Raw genomic sequence first — 25,312 nt, 5'->3', positions numbered from 1 at the left:
AGAGAACGAAAAAAAATCATTCCTACTGTTATCTTTTGTCCTCTCTATCTGTGCAATTTTAAGGTAGTACTTTTTGACTCGTTTTTGTTTAATTAGAATGACAAATTTGCAAAATTCTTTAAGATTAAAGCGGGGCTCTTTTAATACATGTTGATAGGTACATAAATCTGTTTCAGGGCTCCAAATTAACTGTCCTGTGCCATCAGTCATATGTTAAAGGACTCCTTATGCGCATGTAACACAGCCCCCTTTTTAGCTTCTATGTTGCTTGAATAATCTTGCTTTTTGGTGCCACGGTCTTGAGAAATAATTTCGTAATTTTCCTTTCCAGGGCCACATTTCCTGAGTCATTTGGTTATCTTTCTAATGGCATGTTATGAAAGCTGTTTTTCCCATTGACCTTGCTTCTCTTGACTTTTTGAAAGACGTATCCTTTTTGTTTTCTGCAAAGGTTTTTATCTCAGCCTTTGCTCTTGCCAACTTATTGATAAGAGATCTGGAATCAAGTGGAAGTTTTGGGAAACATCTTGATATTCTACTGTTAAGTAGGTATAATGCCTTCAGAACAATTGCTTTTTTCATCTGTAGACTCCTAAGACTTTTTCAGTTAAAAAGCATTATTTAAAAATTTTTGTGGTTCGGTAAATTACTAACATGGAGGTTCAATTTCGGGCTTAGCACATACTTTGTTTTTAATGTGGTAAAATATACGTAACACAAATTTACCATTTTCACCATTTTTAAGTGTACAGTTCAGTGTCATTAAGTACATTCACAGTGTTGTGCAGCCATCACCACCGTCCATCTCCAGAACATTTTTAATCTTGCAAAACTGAAACTCCTTGCGCATTAAACAATAACCCCCCATTCCTCCCTTCCCTCAGCCCTTGGCAATCACCATTTTAGTTTTTGTCTATGAATCTTACTACCTTAAGTACCTTGTATAAGTGGAATTATGCAGAATTTGTCTTTTTGTAACTGGCTTATTTCACTTAGCATAACATCTTCAAGTTTTATCCACGTTGTAGCATGTGTCAAAATGCTTCATTTTTAAGGCTGTGTCTTAAAAATGCATGTGTCTTCATTTTTAAGGCTGAATAATATTCCATTGCATGTATATGCCACATTTTGTTTATCCATTCATCCGCTGATGGACACTTAGTTTGCTTCCACCTTTTGGCTATTGTGAGTAATGCTGCTATAAACACGGGTGTGCAAACATCTTTCTGAGTCCGTTTTCAGTTCTTTTAGGAACATACTCAGAAGTGGAATTGCTGGATCATATGGTAATTTTACGTTTAATTTTTTGAGATGTCACCATACTGTTTTCCACAGTGGCTGCCCCATTTTACATTGCCACCAGCAATGCACAAGGGTTCTAATTTTTTCATATCCTCACCAACACATGTTGGTTTTTAATTTTTTTAAAAAATAATAGTCATCCTAACGAATATGAAGTGATATCTCATTATGGTTTTGATTTGCATCTCCCTAAAGTTGTTGAGCATCTTTTCATGTGCTTATTGGTCATCTGTGTATCTTCTTTGGAGACATGTCTATTCAAGTCCTTTGCCTATTTAAATTTTTGTTGATGTTTCCTAGTTGTAGGAGTCCTTTATATATTCTGGATATCAAATCCTTATCAGATATATGATTTGCGAATATCTTCTCCCATTCCATGGGTTGCCTTTTCACTCGGTTCACAGTATCCTTTGATGCACAGAATTTTTACTTTTGATGAGATCTAGCTTATCTATTTTTTCTTTTGTTGCCTGTCCTTTTGGTGTCATGTCCAAGAAATTAGTGCTGAATCCAATGTCATAAAGCTTTGCCCCTACGTTTTCTTCTAAGAGCTTTATCATTTTAGCTCTATGGTTAGGTCTTTGATCCATTTTCAGTTTTTAATTAAAAATTTGGGGGTATGGTGTAAGATAAGGATTCAACTTCATTTTTTTTTGCACATGGATATCCAGTTTTCCCAACACTATTTGTTGAAAAGACAGTCTTTTTGCCATTACATGCTTTTGGTATTGTTGTTGAAAATCATTTGATCATATATGTGAGAGCTTATTTCTGGGCTCTCTATTCTATTCAGTTTGTCTATATGTCTGTCTTTATGCCAGTATCACACTCTTTTGAATACCATAGCTTTGTATTAAGTTTTGAAGTTGGGAAGTATGAGACCTCCAACTTTGTTCTTCTTTTTCAGGATTGTGTTGGATATTAGGGAATCCCTTGAGCTTTCATTTGAATTTTAGGATGGCTTTTTCTATTTCTGCAAAAAATGTCATTGAGCTTTTGATAGAGATTGCATTGACTCTGTAGATCGCTTTGGATAATATCAACATTTTAACAGTCTTCAGTGAACACAGAATGTCTTTCCATTTGTCTGTGCCTTCTTTAATCTCTTTCAGCAATGTTCTGTAGTTTTGAGTGTCCATGTCTTTTGCCTTCTCGGTTAAGTTTATTCCTAAGTATTTTATTCTTTTTGATTCTGTTGTAAATGGGATTGTTTTTGTAATTTCCTTTCCAAATTGTTTATTGTTAGTATATGGAACTGCCACTGAATTTTGTGTGTTAATTATGTATCCTGCAACTTTGGTGAATTTGTTTATTAGTTCTAACAGTTTTTTTCTGGTGGAATCTTTAGCGTTTTCTGCATGTTAGATCTTGTCATCTGTAAACAGAGGTAGTTCTACTTCTTCTTTTTCGATATGGATGCCTTTTATATCTCCTTCTTGCCTAATTTCTCTTGTTAGGACTTCCAGTACTATTTTGAATAGAAGTGGTGAAAGCAGGCCTCCTTGTCTTATTCCTGACCTTACAGAAAAGGCTATCAGTCTTTCACCATTGTTTGTTTTTTTTTCCTTCAATTTATGCTTTGATTCAAGCCTTTGGCTGAGAAAGCAAACTAAATTAAGTACTGTGAGGAAAGCTAAAACAGTGCTGAAATTGTGAACTTATTCTTGAACTGTAAATTCTTATGAAAATAGCTTCTGTAAAGGAGGCTGCCCCAAGATTTAAGCCAGAATAAGTAGCAGGGAGAGCATCCTCATAGTTTTAGAAGCAGCTGAGGTTCTGAAAACTCAAAGAGGCTTTTTTACCTTTTCAGTCTGTGCAAGCACATAGATTTATGTTCCTACTGTATTTTTAGCCTTATAGTGTAAATGTATCTGAGTACATACTGCTCCGTGTAGGACTTAGGGAATGCAGTCAGAAAGAATAGAGGGAACCAACGTGTAGACACTTTGGGCTGCTTACTAGTGGCTTTTAGTGGAATTCTGCCTATAAAATAATCACGATGATGGTAGCAGTAATAGTAGCTGCTACACCACATCGTGTCCTAGGCACATTAGCTACACTGCCTTCTGCAGCATCACTGCACAAGGTGTAGGTGTTGGCATCCTCTTGTTACAAGGACGGAAGCAGTCCTGAGAGGTCAAGGTGAGGGTCCCAAGCTGCTACATGGCAGAACCAGGATTTGATACCAAGTCTCTGATTGCTCAGTCCTTTTGCTTTCCCCTAAATTTGTTGTCTTTGTTTGATTTTAGTTCTGATACCGTATCTTAAGCTCCTTTAAGTATGGACCTTGATTCATGGTGGTACCAAGAAAGTACTGGTCAGATAATAAATGAAGGTACTGCATAGATGTTCTTTGGTTGGTTAGTTTGATCTCTGAGAAGCTGCTATCACTTCTCTAGCCTGCCCCTCTCTTAGCTCCGTCTTTCCGTGCTTACTTCTCTTTAAAGGCTGGAGAAGGCTGTGCTGAAACTGAGTCAGGCCTTTGTGTCGTTAGCACCCCTCTAGAGGGAGTGGAGAGCTGTTTATCAATACACCTGCTTCTACCCACAGTAGAAACCTCTTAATTGAGAATTAATGGCCCCCAAAATATTATTCCTTGTTATTGTTACTGTATTAGTGTGTAGACCAGGCTGACACTGGTTAACTCAAGCAACTCTATATTGAGCAGTAAGGACAATAATGTAATAAGAGCTGTTATCATTAATAATGCTATCATTATGAGTGCTTTGAAAGATCCTATCACATTTGATCCTTATAATAATCCCTTAAGGCAGATGAGGTAACTGAGACTCAAGTAAGTTAAGTGACTTGTTCAGGGTTGTCTAGCTAGACCATTCCATCAAAAGCAGGTCTCCCCTGTTTTTCTCCATTCGGGATCCAGCTTCTTGCCAATTTCAAGCATATATTGCCTCAAAGAAGGCAGGGGTCTCACCTGGCATCACAGCTGTGTCCTCAGTGCCAAGAGTAGGACACGGCACAGTAGAAGAACAATAAGTATAAAGCTGGGAATCTGGGCTTCCCTGGTGGCGCAGTGGTTGAGAGTCCGTCTGCCGATGCAGGGGACGCGGATTCGTGCCCCGGTCCGGGAGGATCCCACGTGCCATGGAGCACCTGGGCCCGTGAGCCATGGCCGCTGAGCCTGCGCGTCTGGAGCCTGTGAGCCGCAATGGGAGAGGCCACAGCAGTGAGAGGCCCGTGTACCGCAAAATAAAAAAAAAAGAAAGAAAAAAAAAAGCTGGGAATCTGAGAGTAGATTTCGTGGTTCCAAGTTCAGGGCTATATCACAGTTGTCTCCTGGGGTAAAAAAGGTCGTTAGAGGGCATCATGGATCAAAAAAGTGGTTAGTTGTTGCTACTGCTCCCTTCCCCTGGACATTAAAGGTCTAAACTCATTGATTTTAAAAAACTTTTTTTGAAGTACAGAATACATTCAGAAAAGTCCACCTAATCATATGTTATATGTGAATTTTCACAAACTGAACACGTTGTGTAGTGAGCACCCCGCACAACACGTTACCAGCTCCTCACGCACCCTCCTGGTGCTCTTCCTCCCCCATCACGTGCAAGGATAACTACTGTCCTGCCTTCTGAAAGCATAGGTTAGTTTTGCCTTTTTTTTAAAAAAAAACTTAATGTAAGTAGAATTTATATTCCACAAAATGCCGTTTGGTGTCTGGCTTCTTTTTTTCAACATTATGTTTGTGAGATTTTATGCTGTTGTGGATATATTGATTCTCCTGCTTGAGTAAGGAGTAGTCCATTATTTGAACACAGCAGTTTATCTCTTCAGCTGGTGGAGGGCACTTGGGTAGCTCCTAGTGTTTGTCTTTTATGAATAGTGCTGATGTGAACATTCTAGTACGTATCTTTCGGTGAATGTATGTATACATGTTTGAATCCTTTGGATTTTAAATTAAGAACTATTCATTAAGTAGAGTAAACATTTAAAAATTATTTCAGTTTCATATTGTATCTAAGTAAGGGAGAAGGTTATGGAGGGAAAAAAGAAGCGATGGAGGGAGGCAGAGGGACAATATGGGGAGATAAAATTGGGACAGGAAAAGATTGTAGAGAAGAAAGGGTGAAGAAAACCAGAGGCAAGCATGCAGCCATTGAGAGGGACTCCTCAGCAAAGTGAGCTGCTGAAATGGAATCCTGTCCCAATCATGAGTGTGGACTTCAAGATATCATTACTTCTTGAAATGCACATGTCTCTTTAGCCTCATCAGCTCCTCTCAGAGGCTCTTTGGCCTCCAGTCCAGCCATTTCTCTCCATCTGCACTGTCAGCACCACCAACTGTTGTCTAACCAGTCTCTTCATAAGTGTTCCAGCTCTTCTCTAATCTGTTTTCTACCTAGCAGCCATTTATATTATTTTCAGGAAATCTAATAAATGTAAGTTAAAAATCAAAAGTAGATCTTGTGACTCATTCAGAGCTATTGAATGGCTTCCCTTTGCTCTTAGGATAAAATCTCCAACTCAGTGATTTGCCATGTGATTGGGCACCTCTCCCCTGTTCAGCCTTATATTGTATTGCTTTCCCCGTCGTTTACTTCCCTGAAGCTTCACTGACCTCCTCTTTGTTACCAGAAGGCCCCAAGCCCTTTTCCAGTGGGGGCTTTTGCTCACCTTCTTCCTTTTCCTGGATCATTCTTTCTCCTCCTTTTATGAATTGTCTGATTTCTACAATGCTTCAGATTTAGCTTGAATGTAATTTTTTCAGAGTTTCAGAGGGCTCTCCTAGCCCCCAGCTAAATTAGGTTTCCTGGCTGTGTTCTCCTGTAACATCTTATTTTTTTTTAACTTTTTATTTTATATTGGAGTATAGTTGATCAACAGTGTTGTGTTAGTTTCAGGTGTACAGCAAAGTGATTCAGTGATACATATACCTGTATCTATTCTTTTTCAGATTCTTTTCCCATTTAGGTTGCTCCTGTAACATCTGATTTTAGCACTTCTGCCATTTGAAATTATGTTCACAGCTGATTATTTTTTTATTTTTATTTTTTTTGCGGTACGCGGAGCTCTCACCGTTGTGGCCTCTCCCGTTGCGGAGCACAGGCTCCGGACGTGCAGGCTTAGCGGCTGTGGCTCACGGGCCCAGCCGCTCTGCGGCATGTGGGATCTTCCTGGACCGGGGCATGATCCTGTGTCCCCTGCATCGGCAGGCAGACTCTCAACCACTGCGCCACCAGGGAAGCCCCACAGCTGATTATTTATTTAATGCTGTGTCTTAACGCCAGACTTTTAGCTCCATGAAGGCAGGCACCATGCCTGTTTTGTTCAGGACCTTACACCCTGTATGTGGCACAAAGTAGGCACTCAGTAAATACTTGTTGAAGCTCTAAGAAACTGTGCTGTGAGTGGAATGATCTCAGTGACCCACCACTGGGAAGTATTGTCTGTATTGCCAAAGTGCCACTAGAGGAAGTGTTGATCAGGACTGAATGGCAAGTAGGTTAAGTGTCAGTCTACAGTATAACAGGTATTGTATGACTGTATCTGTGTACACAAGTCTTCTATAGATGTATACATATGTATATCTAAATGTATGGAGGAAGGTTTGGAAGGATATTTAAAAACCTCAATTCAGTGGTTAACTTGGGAGAGGGAAGTATGAGCCGTGAAGGGATACTTGGTACTTTGATTTCCATATTATTATAATTTTTTTATAGTGAAAGGTTTTCACTTGTGTAATTCACTTAAAAAAAGGTAGATCTGGCTTAAAAACAGTTTCTGCTGTAGGAACCCAGTGGGATGAGACAGCATCAGGGGAAATTTTTATTAGTATTAGGAGAAAACACAGACATTGGGATAGAAGATTGAAGAAACGGACTTGGGGAAGAATGAAATTCAAAAGAGAGCATCTTTGTCACTTTGTGCCCTTCCCGGTGTAGGTTTATCATCAGGACTCTTTGTGTGAGTATATACTTTATATTGTAGGAGTGACAGAACTTTCAATAGCATTCCTGGGAAAGAATATAAAATTTATTTTACTGTGAATTGGATAGTGGATACTGACCATGGCCAACAGTGGATTCAGAGCTCTAAATAGACAATATCTATCTATCTGTCTCCCTATCTATCTTCTATCTATCTATCTATCTATCTGTCATCTTTTTACCATAAAGAAATGGGCAATAAATGTATTTAGCATTTGTGAATAGTACAAAGCTCTTTTTTCATTGGCTCTTTTTTGCCCTCAGTAAATCTGTGAGGAATGTTTTTATAATCATCCCTTTAAAATTTTTTTAAAAACATGTGAGGACATAAATCTCAGAGAGATTAAGTAACTCATTCAGGGTTACTTAGCTGATACGTTGTGGAGAACAGGACTGGATCCCAGGTCTTCTCTACCAGATATTATTTATTTATTTTTTAAGAAAGCATTGGCCAGAAAAAGATAGGAGTCACTTATTAATATAGTATACTGTGAAACAAGTGTTTTGGCCATCTACATTTGTGAAACATCTTTAGATATGGTAGTAAGAAAACCCATTTACTGGATAGATTTCAGAAATTTCTTAGGCAGTTGAGACTAAAACTTAAACATCAGGAAGAGGTATTAGAAGTCATTCAGAAAAAGTAGCTGTCTAAAATAACAATATTTTCTAGGCAATAAGTTACTATAAATGAGCTGGCTCTCAGTGTTGTAGATAATTGACAAGAGCTTGTAGATGTCTACAAATTAAAGACTAAACAATTTCATAGTTGGAACTGGGGCAGAAGTTAAACACATGTAGTTATTTTATTGTCTGTCACTGATTCATTCTTTGACCTAAATTCTCAGACTCCTTCATATTTTTTTTTGCTTTTTTCCATTATTCAAGTTATTGAACGGTTGGAAGCTTAAGTGATGTTGCACATTTTAACTAAAAGTATGTAACTATTGGCATTCTGGAATAATTTCTTATAGTACAGCCCTGTGTATTTATTTAATTTTTCCTAAGAGTAGTATTGATTATATTTTTGGATAATAAAAATGTCTTTAGGAGTTGTTATTGGCAGGTTTTTATAAATACACTAGTCCCCCTTTATCCATGGGAGATATGTTCCAAGAACCTCCAGTGATGCTTGAAACCACAGATAGTACTGAGCTCCATATATACTTATGATAAAGTTTAATTTATAAATTAGGCACAGTAAGAGCTTAACAGCAACAATAATAAAAGAGAACAATTATAACAATATACGGTAAAAAAGTTATGTGACTGTGGTCTCTCTTTCAAAATATCTTGTACTGTAAGTACCCTTTTTCTTCTTAACATGATGGGAGATGATCAAATGCCTACATGATTAGGTGAAGTGAGGTAAATGGTACAGGAGTTGTGACTTAGTGTTAGGCTACTAATGACCTGACGGTTGGTCAGGAGGAGGACCGTCTGCTTCAGGTGATCCTGGATCACTGAGCCCTGATGATGTCAGCAGTTGGATGTCAGGAACAGACTGTGACATGGCTGGGGATTCCTGATGGGACAGCCCGAGATCTCAGAAAGGGCATGAAAACTTAAATCTTATGAGCTGTTTATTTCTGGAATTTCCCATGTAATATTTTCAGACTTCGACCGTTGGTAACTGAAATCTTGGAAAGCTGTATATTTATTATATCCATCTTTGTACATATTTGTGTAAGAAACAAAAGAATGTGTAATCAGAAGGGATTCTGGGGACCAAATAGTTCAAATGGAGAATTGAGAGTCCAGGTAGATTGGCAGAATTGCAGAGGTATCAGGTCTTTAATCATGAGTTCAGGACGCAGCAGGCCACTACTTTAGGTGTGGAGGCCTAGGATTTAGAACTGAGCTATACTATCTTTAGACTTTCTAAAAAATTATGACTTACTGCCACAGATGATGCCAGCAGTCATATTATAAGATTGGGTGACCCCTCCAAACTGGATCATCAAATTAGTTAATATCTTCTTAAAAGGAATGAATCCAAGAACATGTTGGCGCTACATCTGGATGCAAATGAAGTAGTGTTACAAATTCTGAGCAGACAGATAGATAATCCAATGATAAATTTTAAGCAGTGAGCTATATTGATATTATTGTCAACCTAGCAGGGATATCAAAAGAACACTTGGTAAGGAGTAAATAGTGTTTGTTACTGTAGTGGGAAAACCAAAGGGAATAGAGAGATTGGGGGACATAAAAGCAAAGCAGTTTATCTTTATGGTCAAGGACCTTCAGCATTTAAAGGATATTTAGATAAATGTTTCTCAAACTGTCTTTGGTGAAGGACTAGAGTTTTAAAAAAAGTCCAGTCTGTCACCAACTGATACTTTTCTAAAATATAATAAGAAAGAATTACTAGAAAAATGAAATATTTATATTAGATTCTTCTTTATATTAGATTCATCAAAATTAAAATTACTCTTATAAATTGCTCTAAAAGTTTCTAAATTCTTACTCAGTATCTGTGCTTGTCTCATCATGGATTAGTAATAGTTTATAGTCTAGTACTGGTCCATGGGCCCCACTTTGAGTGTCACTATTCAGAGGATTTCTACATTCTGACAGTCCCGGAGTTGGCCTCTTTGAGAATTCTATCTGAGGGGTGAGACAGTGTAGTACATTAGTGATAAGTAATTCCTAGCTACACATTGCATAATCTGAGATACTGGTTTCTTTTTCGTTTGAAACAAATACAGTAGAACAAATGTGGTAGAAGGTTATAAGAATGAAGACTTCTCTCAAAACTTTCAGTTAGTTGGTTTAGTAAAAATTCAGACAGAGCATGATTACTTTGTTTGTGTATTCTACATATAGACCAAAGAAGCATGACTTTTGAGTAAGGAGAGAATGTTTACAATATAGTCTTTTTTGGGGAAACCTTCTTCCTTTATTCCTGCGCATTTTAAAGATCAAACATTTTAGGACTTCCCTGGCCGCCCAGTGGTTAGGACTCTACGCTTCCACTGCAGGGGGTGCGGGTTTGAGCCCTGGTGGGGGAACTAAGATCCCGTATGCTGTGCGGCACGGGACCCCACCCCCACCAAAAAAAAAAAAAAAAGATCAAACATTTTTTGCTATTTGCTTGTTAAAGCTATATATGGATTTATATTTTCTAAGTTGATAAACATCTTAACACTATGCCAGTGACTTGGGTGGCATTTCACTTTTTCTGTCGAAACTGATGATTTTTATTGACTGGGCTGGGCACATTAAGTCAATTTTTATTATATTGTTTTTTGTTAAAATGTCAACATTTGCCATTTCAGGTTGTTTAATGTAGTTCATGGTAGAATTCATTTTTTTATAAAAACTTAATAAAGAACTGGTGTTGGCTTTTTAAGTCGTGTTATAGTATAATATTGTCTTAATCTAGTCTAGAGTTAACAGAATTTCAGGATTGGAAGGCATTAAACCCTAACAACCACCATGTGATATATTAGCCCCTTCTAACAACCACCATGTGATATATTAGCCCCTTCTTAGCTTCCCTGCTAAGCGCCTGTCCAGGCTGTGCCTGAGTATCTCCAGTCACAGGGAAACTCCATGAGTCCCAAGGCCACTTACTGGGCAGCTGTGCTGTTAGAAAGTGCTTTTGTGTCACTTCTACATCTTGACACAGTATGGAACAAACAATGAATCCTCGATGCAACAGTACTTCACATAAATGAAGATAGCTGTCACGTTTTGTATTTTTCTCTTCTGCAGGCTGACACATAGCCTTTGCTTATACCATGTGATTTGTGTCCTTTTACCATTCTTGTTGGCTTTTCTGAATGTGATCCAGTTAGTCTCTCTACTTCTCAAAGTGTATTACCTAGAGCTGAATGACGTGTTTGAGGGATGGTTTTAACTAGTGTGGAGCACAGTACTGTTATCTTCATTTTTCTGGAAATTATATTCTCTGAGGTTGTATTGGACAGAGCTTTGTGTTGCAAACCATTGGCAGGTTGTAACCCATTGGTATGTTATAAAATCATTTTAGTGGGTCTCGATCCACATTAAAAAAATATGAAATAGGATAGAATTGAATAAAAAATATCAGTGCATTTCATGTAGTAGAGCTAAGTATTACAGAAAAATGTTTCAATTTGTATATATAGACACATAGACACTTGTGTATACACACGTACCCATATATGTACGTATATACTCAGCGCATGTGTGTGTAGTGAGTGGTGGTACAAAGTGGTGATATATAAGTTTCTTACTGTGTATCAGAAAGGTGTGAAAGCCTCTGGTCTGACTAGAGGCTTCCCCTCCTTGCTTTTCTCTGATGGCTCCTGTTCTTTTCCAGCTCTGCCACCAGTTACATCCTCCAGCTGATATTCTTCTCTTTCTTCCCCTGTGGGTCCTGCTGTGCAACATGAGGGGCATCCTGGGCTCCATTAGATTTGACTTGGGACCTGGGAAAATCATTTTACTGCTCTGATTCAATTTCTGCACGATGGGACCCCCTCTGATAATTTTTGTCTGTGGGATAAAGAAGGCATAGTAATGAGGTGAGGGGGTCAATTGAAGATTTTTTTTTTCCTTGTTTGCTTTAAATTCTGAAAATTATTACCCAAGCAAAATTAAGGCTTTAATGAATACAGTGTTTGAGATAGACTTTCCTTCTCCATATTTCTGGTTTTGCAGTTTGTGCTTTTGAATACTCCTAACAGTAATTACGTACTCTGTACCAGGCCCTGTTCTAAGCACTTTATATATATCAAGTCAGTGGATCCTCATAACAGCTCCATGGAGTGTGACTATCATCCCCATTTTACAGATGAGGAAACCAAGAAAGAGACCGATTATTTAACCTGCACGAGGCTTTAAAATTCATAGTGTATAACAATTGTATCTCAAATGGCAATCTAAGAAAAAAATCCTCTGAAACCACCTACACCTGAAATCCATTGATGGCACATTTGTCCCATTATCTTGTAGTTCCAGATATGCTCATATAGCAGATGCTAAGTTTTTTCATAATCACTTAAAGAGAAGAATTTGAGAATTTAAAAAACTTTTCTTTCATCTTTGGAAAGCACCTCTCACCAGCAGGAAAGGGAATCCTTTAATGACACTTCAGAATCTATTAACTCTCCCTCTTCCCTCCGCTCTCCCATTCTCTCTCCCCTTCTCTATTTTTACTCCACTGTGTTGTCTGTTTCCACTGCAGTTCACTCTTCTACTTTTTCTTGTTTTTTTTCTCTCTGTCCTCCCCGTCCCCTACCAGTTTTCCATTTATTCTTTTCTGTACCCTACCTTTGCACTGTTCATGTTCACTCAAATTTATTTATTTATTTAAATTTTTATTTTATACTGGAGTATAGTTGATTAACAATGTTGTGTTAGTTTCAGTTGTACAGCAAAGTGATTCAGTTATGCATATACATGTATGTGTTCTTTTTCAAATTCTTTTCCCATTTGGGTTATTACAGAATATTGAGCAGAGTTCCCTGTGCTATCCAGTAGGTTCTTGTTGGTTATCTATTTTAAATATAGCAGTGTTCAAATTTATTTTTTATAAGAAGTAATATACTGAGCACCTAGTAAGTGTGAGGCACGGTGGAGATACAAACAAATAAAACTAATATCATGAAAATCAGGAAGAGAAAGATGAAAGCTCTGCTAGTTCATTCCCTTGAGAACGTGAGCCACTGGAGCCAAGATAAATACGCTCCAGTCCTTTCCTGTAAGGGGCAGGAGTTGAGATTGGGACTTAGCATATAGGTTATAAATGGTATAAAATATAAAGCAGAGTTCAGAGAATAGGGAATACATCCATTTAGGTCATGTTTGGGGTCAAGGAATGAAAATGGTGGCCTAAAACTGTTACAGGAATCTTTTTATTGAACAAATTAAGTTTTTTATATAAAAATTGCTTTTTCTAAAATTATGTTGTACATTAATTGTAAAAAATAATATGTAAGTTGGCCTTGTCCCTGGTGATTTCTATAATTTTTTTTTTTTTTTGGTGATATGCGGGCCTCTCACTGTTGTGGCCTCTCCCGTTGTGGAGCACAGGCTCCGTACGCGCAGGCTCAGCGGCCATGGCTCACGGGCCCAGCCGCTCCACGGCATGTGGGATCTTCCCGGACCGGGGCATGAACCCGTGTCCCCTGCATCGGCAGGCAGACTCTCAACCACTGCACCACCAGGGAAGCCCTATAATATTTTTTAATGTAAGAATCACCAGCATTCCCACAGTTGGAATAGGAATCCGTCCAGGACATTTATGTAATTTGTTTCAACTTTGATATGACCTTGGGGTACACTTGTCCTCTCCGGCTCCACTTGCTCACCTGTACTATATATGCAGTAGTTTTCAGGTGCCTCCTGTGTGCCACCAGGTAGGCTGCTGAGCATTAAGGGATCTAAGGTTTAATGTACTCTAGTTTATTATAGAGCTTTTGTTTTAGCAGAGCATCTGTCTCCTTGGTTTTGCCCTATTTAAGGACACTTGAAGGTACTTATTTTTCCTTCCTCTCTCTTGATCAGATCCAATTAATTCTTAGAGCCCGGGTTCCAGTGAACCTTCCTTGACTACCTGCTGAAAGTGGTTTCTCTGCTGTCTCAACTCCTATTGTGCTTATTTTCTTTAACCACTAATTTGGCAATTAATCATGTTAATTGCTTTGTGACTTGTACCTATTGTTGTCTTGAATTGTTATTTAAATTGTGCCTTGTTTGACTTTCACAGGTTTGATTTTTGTCTTCTGATTACAGTTCAAGGTTGTTGAGAATAGAGACTCCTTTCTGTAACTCTTATAGCAGTTATCTTTTTTGATTATGTACCTCAAATAATTTATGAACCCCTAATACATGCATATTTATTTAATTATTAAACATACTTGTATATTATAAAACATATATGACATATATTAAAAAGAATGATATACACACTATTACTGTATATAAAGTAGGTAATCAACAAGGACCTACTGTATAGCACAGGCAACTCTACTCAGTATTCTGTAATAACCTATATGGGAAAGAATCTGAAAAAAGATATATGTATATGTATAACTGAATCACTTTGCTGTACACCTGAAACTAGCACATTGTTAATCAACTATACTCCAATATAAAATAAAAATTTAAAAAATGATATAAAATGAAATAAGCACTACTGTAAACATAATTTACGTAATTTTAATATGGCATTTTCACTTGTCATACCTGAAAAAGTAATCTTTTTAAACTCAGGGCTCATGAACAACTACATGGGAACTGAAAGAGAGTGCCAGGGTCAATCTGTATACTACATATTGGTAAGGATTAATTTCTCTCTCTCTGTCCATATATGTATACACATGTACATATACATATATTGCATATATATATACACACACATACATATACATATATATACATACACACACACACACACACACACACACACACACACACTCTTTTCCCCTAAGTTTTTCTTGTGCGTTGTCTTACATACTCACTTGAAGACAGACCATGGACCATTGACCTGTTAGGTGTAACACTTTATATAGTTATTTTAGTAATAATGTTCAACAAATACTTATAAATTGATTTGGAGTAAGGAAATGTGTATCCCCAATCACATATTTTTGGAAATGTTTCCATAAGAGTTAAGAAAAATTCAATTAAAGAAGAGGTGAAGGGCTTCCCTGGTGGTGCAGTGGTTGAGAGTCTGCCTGCCGATTCAGGAGACACGGGTTCGTGCCCTGGTCCGGGAAGATCCCACGTGCCGCGGAGCGGCTGGGCCCGTGAGCCATGGCCGCTGAGCCTGCGCGTCTGGAGCCTGTGCTCGGCAACGGGAGAGACCACAGCAGTGAGAGGCCCGCGTACCGCCCCCCCCAAAAAAAGAGATGAAGATCATGAAAACAGCTGTTTCAAAATGAGTTAGTATTATGTGAAAGGAAAATGTGAACTTGCATAAGCACTTTTTCATAAGTTTATTGACCATTTGGATCTCCTTTTTTTTTTTTTTTGCGGTACGCGGGCCTCTCACTGTTGTGGCCTCTCCCGTTGCGGAGCACAGGCTCCAGATGCGCAGGCTCAGCGGCCATGGCTCACGGGCCCAGTCGATCCGCGGCATGTGGGATCTTCCGAGACCGGGGCACGAACCCTTGTCCCCTGCATTGGCAGACGGACTCTCAACCACTGCACCACCAGGGAAACCCCTGGATCTCCTTTTATGAAGTGCTCCTTTGGGTCTGCTAACTTAGTTATCTTTTTCTTATTAACACTACAGGAGTTCTTTATATGGTCAGGATATGAGCCCTTAATCAATTTTATATGTTGCAGATATCATCTCTCACTCTGTGGCTTGTCTTTCACTCCCTTAATGGTGTTTTTTGATGAACAGGAGATCTAATATTAAGGTGATCCTGTTTACCCATCTTTTCCCTTATAGTTAGTGCTTTTGGGGAATTTTTGTTCACCCCAAGTTCTTGAAGATATTCTTACATTATCTCTCTCCATCCCAAGTTATCTTCTAAAAATATTTTTCTTCACTGTTTACATTCAGAGCTTCAATCCACTTAGACTTGATTTTTGTGGAATATTACAAGGATAGGGATCAGGTTTCATATTTTTCACTGTAAGTATACCCAGTTGACCCAGCACCATTTATCAAAAACAATTTCCTTTCCTTACTTCTGGGTAAAGATGCCTTTGTCATAAATCAACTGTCCAGATATGTGAGGATCTTTCTCTGGACTCTCTATTCTGTTCCACTGTTCTATTTGTCTGTCTTTGTACCAATGTCATTATTTTAATGATTTATAGTAATTTTTGATATCCAATAGAGTAAGTTCTCCTACTGCGTTTTTTCCTTATTGTGGTAAAATATAACATAAAATTGACTATTTTATCCATTTTTAAGTTTGCAGTTCAGTGGCATTAAGTATATTCAGATTGTTGTGCAGTCATCATCACCATCCATCTCTAGAACTTTTTCATCTTGCAAACCTGAAACTCTGTACCCAGTAAACACTATTTCTCCTTTCCCCTCAGCCCCTGGCAACCATCATTCTGTTTTCTGTCTTTTTGAATTTGACTACTCTAGGTACCTCATATAAATGTTATCATACAGTATTTGTCCTTTTGTGACTGGCGTATTTCACTTAGTATAATATCTTCAAGGTTTATCCATGTTGTAGCATATGTCAAAATTTCCTTCCTTTTTATTGATTGGTTGATTTTGGCTGCATCGGGTCTTAGTTGTGGCACGCAGGATCTTTCGTTGCGGTGGGCAGGCTCTTTGTTGTGGCGCACAGGCTTCTCTCTAGTTGTGGTGCGTGGGATTCAGAGTGTGTGGGCTCAGTAGTTGTGGCACGCAGACTCTCAAGTTGTGGCACGAGGGCTTAGTTGCCCCGTGGCATGTGGGATCTTAGTTCCCTGACCAGGGTTCGAAACCCTCTGCATTGGAAGGCAGATTCTTAACCACTGGACCACCAGGGAAGTCCCCAAATTTCCTTTCTTTTTAAGGCTGCTGAATAACATTCCATTATATGTATATACTACATTTTGTTTACCCATTCCTCAGTCGGTGGATACTTGGGTTGCTTCCACCTTTTGGTTATTGTAAATAGTTCTCTCAAGTTTTCTTCTTCAAGAGAATCTGGTCTATTCTTGGTTCTTAACATTCCATTTAGAATCTGCCTTTCAGGTTTCAGATCAACCTAAGGAGAACTATCATCTTGTCATTATGTTTCTTTTAATCTGTTAACACGATATCTATGTTCATTTTTTATTTTCTTCTTAATAATAGCTTTCTAAATAGTGTTCTTGTGCATCTTTTGTGACATTTGTTTCTATGTATTTGATTGTTTGATGTTATTTTCGATGGCATCTTTCTAAAAGTTTTTATTTTTTAACTGATTGTTGATGGTATATAGATGTACATATACAGTATACAGTTGATTTTTGTTGTATGTTCTTCGTCTAGCAACTTTACTAAACTCACATATTATTTCCAATGATGCAGATGAAGATTTTAAAAGCTTTCTACATGCAGTCATATTATCTGCAAATAAATATAGTTTTATTTCTTCCTTTCCAATATTTATACCCTTATTTCCCCATGCTACATACTGTGTACTAGCCAGGACCTCCAGTACAGTGTTAAGTAAAAGTAGTAAGAAAGGATATCCTTGTCTGATTCTCTATCTCAAAGGGAAAATTTTAACATTTTGTTACTAAGTATGATGTTGCTGTAGGTTTTTGGTAGATGGCCTTTATCATATTAAGGAAGTTTCTTTTTTTAAAAAAATTATTTATTTTATTTATTTTTGTCTGCATTGGGTCTTCATTGCTGCACGTGGGCTTTCTTTAGTTGCGGCGAGCAGGAGCTACTCTTCATTGCGGTGCACAGGCTCCTCATTGCAGTGGCTTCTCTTGCTGCGGAGCATGGGCTCTAGGCACGCAGGCTTCAGTAGTTGTGGCACACAGGCTCAGTAGTTGTGGCTCTTAGGTTCTAGAGCGCAGGCTCAGTAGTTGTGGCGCACGGGCTTAGTTGCTCCGCAGCATGTGGGATCTTCCCGGACCAGGGCTCGAACCTGTGTCCCCTGCATTGGCAGGTGTATTCTTAACAACTGTGCCACCAGGGAAGCCCCAGAAGTTTCTTTTTTTGGTCCTTGTTTTCAAAGAGTTTTAAAAATCATAAATGGATATTTAATTTTATCAAACACTTATCCTGCACTTATTGAGATAATCCTCTTAATTTTCTTTTTTATTCTGTTAGCAGAGTGAATTAAACGCACGTATTAGAAAAGAAGAAAGGTTGGACAGTAATGAGCTAAGCATCTATCTCAGAAAGTTAAAGGATTCCCCCCCTCCTAGTTAACTGCTAAAAATAGTATTTGAGCCCATCATTCCTACTGAAATCATATTGCAATTTAAACCACATTTTTGCTATAGGAACACCTACTAAGATTTAAAAATACTCCCTACTCTAAAGTAGAGTTGAAATCTCTCATTTATAAATGGAGATATAGCATGGAAACTGAGAATAACAGTTGATGCCACATGAACTGGCAAACACATATTTTTGAATATTTTAATTTTATAATTTTTAAAACATTCTGGGCTGACTCACTTATTCTGGTAATGGCATTTTGGATTCCTATGCTAAGAATTAAATCTATCACTTTCTAGTAGGGCCCAGAAATAGATTTTAGGCTTTAGAGATGTAGAGGATGTATTTGGTATATCAGGAACATCATATGTCATCAAGTAGGTAGTTTCATTCTCCTGGATAATGATCTAAAACAGCGGTCCCCAACCTTTTTGGCACCAGGGACAAGTTTCATGGAAGACAGTTTTTCCATGGACGGGGGAGGGGGGATGGTTCAGGTGGTAATGCAAGCCATGGGGAGCGGCAAATGAAGCTTCTCTCGCTCACCCACTGCTCACCTCCTGCTGTGAGGCCCGGTTCCTAACAGGCTGCAGACCGGTACTGGTCCGCAGCCTGGGGGTTGGGGACCCCTGATCTAAAACAGTGTGATTTTGCTGCCTCCTTTTACCAATTTTAATTCATGAGTCTTCTTGTAGAAAGGCCTAAGACTTGACCTTAGTCAACTTAGATGTACCATAATTCCCTTCCAAGACTGAGGGTGAAAGATTCTGTGAATCAGAGGTTCAGATGCCTTCACAGATAAAATGCCCATTTTATAGATTATTTAGATAGCTGTTAAGATATCCTACTTCCGTCTTCTAGCTTCCTTACTGCTGAATTTCAGTCTAGAAACTGATAATTTTGAAACTGATTTAGTCTGAGTGGAATTATTGATGTTGGATTTAGTTCAGAGAAAATAAATTAATTCTGTAAAATGGAAATGTGCTGAATATCAACTAACAATAATTCACTGTAATTTATAACTTAATAGTTACTTAAAATGCAGTTATTGGTCTTTGAGCCTGTTTTTTCTTTATACTCACCTGTTATCTTAGGTTGCCAAAGCTGAAGACTTCCTTCTTAGCTGCTGTTAAATATTGTTGGTTAAGCACAAACGTCATTATCAAGAAAACAGGAAGCTATGTAGGAGAACATGCCAAATGGTGAATTAATAGTCAGGGTAAAGGAAACTGACGTAGACTCAGGGAAGGAACCCTAGACTCATCTACTTTGTTCTTTTTAGGTGGCTTGAAGAATAGAAATGGTTTGTCATTATTTTTTCCAGAAAGTATGTCAAATAATAGGTTTAGCATTAAACTAGAAAGCATATATTTTGCATTGTCTTAAAAATGCTGATGTCTTAAATGTTGTAGAATATCTTCATATAACTTTGTTAATCAAGATTAATTCTTGGTTGTCACTCAAATCATATAAAGTGTTGTGAAATTGCCTACCTTTTCCTCTTTAGAGTGAAACTCTACTAATTTGAGTTTGATCTCAGTAATTAGGAACAAGTAATAATTTAAAGAGGATTCAAATGCAAATTTATGTTTCACTATTTATTTAAAGAGTTTGCTGAATAAATCAAGAGGGTCAACATTGTAGCACCTATTTAATCAAGTTATAAGGGCCTTGTTCCCTCTTTTGCATCATTGATTTACATGTATACAGTTCTTATTACTGAGAAATCATTTTCTTTTCATTAAAGCACATGTGGTTGAACACTTTTTGGCAACTTATTGTCAGCTTTTACTTTCCAGTATTATAAGTACTTAATAAAAACACATTTGTTGAAAAGAGTTATAATTCACATTTTCCAGTAAGTCTGATGGTTTCCCCTTTAATTATTGAGAGATGATTTAGTTTGATGGTTAAGAAAATGGGCCCGGGAGCTGGACATCCTGGTCTTGGATCCCAGCTCTGTCACTTACTAGCAAGTTGCATGTCTTCTGTATGCCTCAGTTTCCTCATCTGTAAAATGGAGATAATAATAGCATCTATTTCTGAAGGTTGCCGTGGGCTTAAATAGTTTAATCTAATTAAAGAACTTAGAACAGTGCTCGCCACATAGTAAATGCCCAACAAATGTTAGCTGTTGTTGTTATTATTATTTCTTGTGAAAACAGAGTAATTTTAGGTAATGACTTTACGTTTAAATTCTGAGTTGCATGCACAACTCTTCAAAGGGAGGACCTTCCACAAATAGTCACACTTTCAGCTTTCTCAGAGGTGAGGATGAGAGCGCCTTCCCAATTCCAGTTAAATCATCAGTTTTTGTCAGGAAAAGAGCACTGGACCGGGAATCAAGTCTTATGCAAACCTTTCATTCAGCAAACCTTTATCTCCATACATAGTCGGTGGAGTAGCCACGTTCTGGACACCAGTGCTGCTGGATTCTAGAGATTTAAAGATGATTTAAAGATGCTTAGGCTTGGGCTTCCCTGGGGGCGCAGTGGATAAGAACCTGCCTGCCAGTGCAGGGGACACAGGTTTGATCCCTGGTCCGGGAAGATCCCACATGCCACGGAGCAACTAAGCCCATGCACCACAACTACTGAGCCTGCGCTCTAGAGCCCGTGAGGCGCAACTACTGAAGCCCACGCGCCTGGCGCCTGTGCTCCACAACAAGAGAAGCCACTGCAATGAGAAGCCCGTGCACCGCAATGAAGGTTATTAGCCCCCACTTGCCACAACTAGAGAAAGCCTGCACACAGCAATGAAGACCTGGCAGCCAAAAATAAATAAATAAAAATTAAAAAAAAAAAAAAAAAAGAAAAGATGCTTAGGCCCAGGAGAATAAGATGTGGCCAGAAGTGGAAGTGGTTTCTAATCTGTTGTCATCTGTAAAATGACAGTTTTTGAGTTTAGCTGATGATTACAATCATACAGTAAAATTGCTTAGCACTGTACTAGATGCTGTACTAAGACATTTTTAAAACTGTAAAGCAGTTCTTGGCACCAAGAATCTTAGATCTGGTAGGAAAAACAAACCACAATTAGAAAATAGATCAATAATAATACTGAGAGTCGTGATTAGATGTAAAATAAGAGATCATAGGAATGAGAGTATAAGAAGGTTATTATGCTTAGCATTTCAACGTGCTAATGGTTAGCTGCAATTTCTGTAATAAAGAACCAGAGTAAACTGCCTGATTTGTTGTTACCCTGAATCCCCACTTGAGAATTCCCACTTGCATAATCTTTTTAAAAGGGAACTCAACCTACTTTGTTTTTCCACATGTTAAACTTTAAAATCTTGAGTCCCCAGATATTGGGGTAATTAGAATTTAGTGAAAGATACATTTTTAGAGCATAGTTCATCCAAAAATCCTTTTTATGTTATAATGCCAAGATATGTGTTTTGTTCTTGTCACTGCTGTATTCCCAGTGCCCAGCACACTGCCTGACCTGTAGTAAGCACTCAGGAAGTATAGTTGAGAGGGAATTCCCTGGCGGTCTAGTGGTTAGGACTCCGTGCTTTCACTGCTGAGGGCGTGGGTTCAATCCCTGATCAGGGAACTAAGATCCCACAAGCCTCTGCTTGGCGTGGCAAAAAAAAAAAAAAAAAAAATTAAACAAAAAAATATAGTTGAGAGACAAATTTGAAATTACATTTAAGTTGTCAGCAATTTCTAAGTCATTTAAAAATTATTTTACTATTAAAAGATACTCAGTTTGGAATATTGGTTTTTTAAACCTTAGATCTAACTGTGTGTTAGGACAAGTTGCCATTATACAAATATAATTTTAATGAAGTTGGTAGCTTTTTGTTTCCTAGCATTTTCATACTTGTGTAAGGAGGTGCCTTTCTAGGAGAATGAACTTCCCCACTGTATTAGTTCTCTGTAACTGCATTTGACTGCAGCTTCATGGGAGGCCTTACACCAGAACTGCCCTGCCAAGCCATTCCCAAACGCTGCCACATAAGAAACCGTGAGAGATAATAAATGTTACAGATGTGACACTTTGTGATATCACAATATAAAGACTTTCATAGACTTTACCTGAAGACTCTTTATAGGTAGATCATCCTGCCTTCTTTCCTTTTGAAGAGGAGTGAAGCACTTTAGAAGAAAAAGATAAATCAAGCCATCATAGCCAAGTTTCCTGAGACAAATATAAAAAGAATGTATTTAGCTTTAAACTATTTATATAATTGTAGAATAGTTCACGTTCATTATTAATCAAAACAATGCAGAAAGGTAGTTGAAGAACATTCTAAAAATCACCCCAAATCCTGCTACATTTTGGTGACGGTCCTTTTGAAATCTGTTATGTACATAGACATACACACACATTGATCTATCTTTTCCGTACGTGGAGGCATACTATCCGTATGTGGTTTTCAGTACTTTTTAACCCGTGCCCTTTTTTTTTTTTTTTTTTAACCCCTTTTTTGATTAACAGAAAAACACTCTTTGAGTGTGATTTGAAATTTCATGGTATATTAAATAACATGACCAAAACCAATTTTATTTTATTTTTTTATGTTTTTTAATAAATTTAAAAATTTTATTTATTTACTTTTGGCTGCACTGGGTCTTCGTTGTTGCTCACGGGCTTTCTCTACTTGCGGTGAGCGGGGGCTCCTCTTCTCTGCGGTGTGTGGGCTTCTCATTGTGGTGGCTTCTCTTGTCGCGTAGCACGGGCTCTAGGCTCTTGGGCTTCAGTAGTTGTGGCACACGGGCTCAGTAGTTGTGGCTCTCGGGCGCTAGAGCACAGTAGTTGTGATGCACGGGCTTTGTTGTTCCGTGGCATGTGGGATCTTTCCGGACCAGGGCTCGAACCCGTGTCTCCTACATTGGCAGGTGGATTCTTAACCACTGCGCCACCAGGGAAGTCCATCCAAAACCAGTTTTAGACAGAGGTAATTAAAAAAGCGGAAACATTTTAGTTTAATCTTAAAAGAACCTTTAGGTAACATGACATTGGTTTGTTTCCCATAAAGCTATTTATCCTAGGTAATATGAAAGACAGAGCATAACAAGATATTTTAAATAATTTTCTTAGTATTTAATTGGAGGAGAAGCTGACTACTTTTTAGGAGAGAGAGACCAGCTTAGCCTTTCTTGTCTCTGTTCCCTTGAACAGTTCAGTTCTTGGTCCCAAATTTGTGTATACCTCTCAGCAAAACAGAAGCCCTACAGTTCACTGGAGATTAGTGACATAACCTGTTTATACTCCTGTTTGAGGAGTATTACCCCTGACACCATCCCCACTTCAAGTAAGTGATCTTTCCAACAACAGGACTCTTCTAAGGTGAGTTTTTCTTCTATCTTTTCTTCTTTTTCGTGCTGTGTTAGTGGCCTGTATAGATTGGCTGGCCCACCCATGGATCTGCCTCTGTGTCCATGTGAGACTTGGCTGTCATCTCACACTTTCAGCTCTTGACTAACCTTCTCCCTAAATGTGAGCTTCTCTGCTAGTTGTCCCTGTTGAATAAACCTTCTGGTCTCCCTTGCCACTGCTGTTTCCCTCATCCAAGTACGTAGCATCATTCTTGGCCTGAAATGGACTCGTTTCTGGTCTCCTCGTTTCCGTTTTGCCCCTTTACAGTTCCCTTTTCCATACAGTATACTGGGTAATCTTTTAAAAGCTTAGAATCAGATAATATTACTCTTCCTAAAACCTTCCTTTGTGCTTTGAGTAAAACCTGGATCAACCGCCACCACTTCCAGGGCTCTGCGTGGTCTGTCCCTTGCTTAATCTCTTGTCCTGGTCTTTTGCTGTTTTCTCTCTCAGTCACTCTGCTCTAGCCGCATTGCCCAGACTTAGCAAGATTCCTTCCCCCAGAAATATCAAACTTGTTCCTGCCTTCACGCCTTTGCACCAGCTGTTTCCTCTAGCTGGAACGCTCTTCCCCAGAGCTTTCATGGTTGGCCCCTTCGGGTTATTCAGGGTTCGGATTTCACCTCCTCCAGGGGTCTTCCCCAGTCTTCCAATGTAATGTGGCTCCTGTTTTATTGCAGCTCACTGTTTTATTTTCTTCATCACATTTAGCAGTCTTAAACCATCTTTGTGTGTTTGTCTCCTTTTTTTTTTTTTTTTTTGCGATACACTGGGCCTCTCACTGTTGTGGCCTCTCCCGTTGCGGAGCACAGGCTCCGGGCGCGCAGGCTCAGCGGCCATGGCTCACGGGCCCAGCCGCTCCGCGGCATGTGGGATCTTCCCGGACCGGGGCACGAACCCGTGTCCCCTGCATCGGCAGGCGGACTCTCAACCACTGCGCCACCAGGGAAGCCCTGTCTCCTTTTTTTTATCATTTCTCCGTCCCTCGCTAGATCTCCGTCCCTCGCTAGAACTTAATTATCGTGAGACTGTAGCTCTTGTCTGTCTTGTCCACCCTGTATTCCTAACACATAGAACAATGTTCAATAAATCTTATCTAAGTGAAAAGAATCAGCGAGTGAATCACGCAGGTGGAGGAATGTATTTTTCTACACCCTGAGGTGGCTGGAACCAGCCCTTCAAGTAGGAAGGGAGGAAGGTGAAGAGGCAGAGCACAAAAACACTTTCCTAGTCGTGGTTAAGGCATAAAGTGAGTAATATAAAGTGTGGCCCCACCGTGATTGTAAGAATTTAGAAACCTAATTCACATTGAAGAAGGATGAGTTATTCAAACAAACCAGAATCAGATTAATCCTGAGGATTTCCTGTACTATTAATAACTTCAGTCATTAAGCGGTGTAGGTAATTTGATGATCTTCAAGACCCCAAAAGACACTTGATTGAATATTTTTTAAAAAAATCATTTAAAAACATTGCTGGTTGAATATAAGAGAAAAAATTCTTAGTGTTGCTTATAGGGTCATTTCTGTCCCTTTGTATTTTATAATGCGAAAATTTATGTGTTTTCCATAAGTGTTTTCAAAGAACTACTATGTTGTGAGCTAGAAAAATTATACTATAAGAGAAATATTTTAGTACCTTTAATAAAATGTGCCCTGAAGAATTTTTTATATTGAAAGGTAAAGGAGACTGTGTTCTTAAAACCTGTAAAACATTAAAGTAGATTACTCTGCAATGACTAGTGCAATTTTGTTTAGTTTATAAACTAATATTTTTATTGGCCCCTAAAGGTAAAGAGGAATAATCAACCTAGTGATTTATGTTAAATACATTAAAGTTTCTGTCTGCTTCTTTTCTCTTTCACGTTCAAATAGTTTTGGGAAAAAGTAATAGTTAATATGAG

At 38.4% G+C, this 25,312-nt stretch overlaps 1 protein-coding gene across 4 annotated transcripts in view; it reads left to right on the top strand.

Moving 5' to 3' along the window:
* BABAM2 (BRISC and BRCA1 A complex member 2) overlaps window positions 1-25,312 on the top strand; it is a 443,349-nt gene that overhangs the window by 21,416 nt on the left and 396,621 nt on the right. The window lies entirely within an intron of this gene.

The sequence above is a fragment of the Aethalodelphis obliquidens genome, unplaced genomic scaffold (genome assembly GCF_003676395.1).
Source record: "Aethalodelphis obliquidens isolate GAN/ISIS:26980383/991018 unplaced genomic scaffold, ASM367639v1 scaffold12, whole genome shotgun sequence".
In the NCBI taxonomy this organism is placed as follows: domain Eukaryota; kingdom Metazoa; phylum Chordata; class Mammalia; order Artiodactyla; family Delphinidae; genus Aethalodelphis; species Aethalodelphis obliquidens.
Note: the sequence above shows the minus strand (reverse complement) of the source record. Positions and strands in the feature narration are given on the sequence as shown.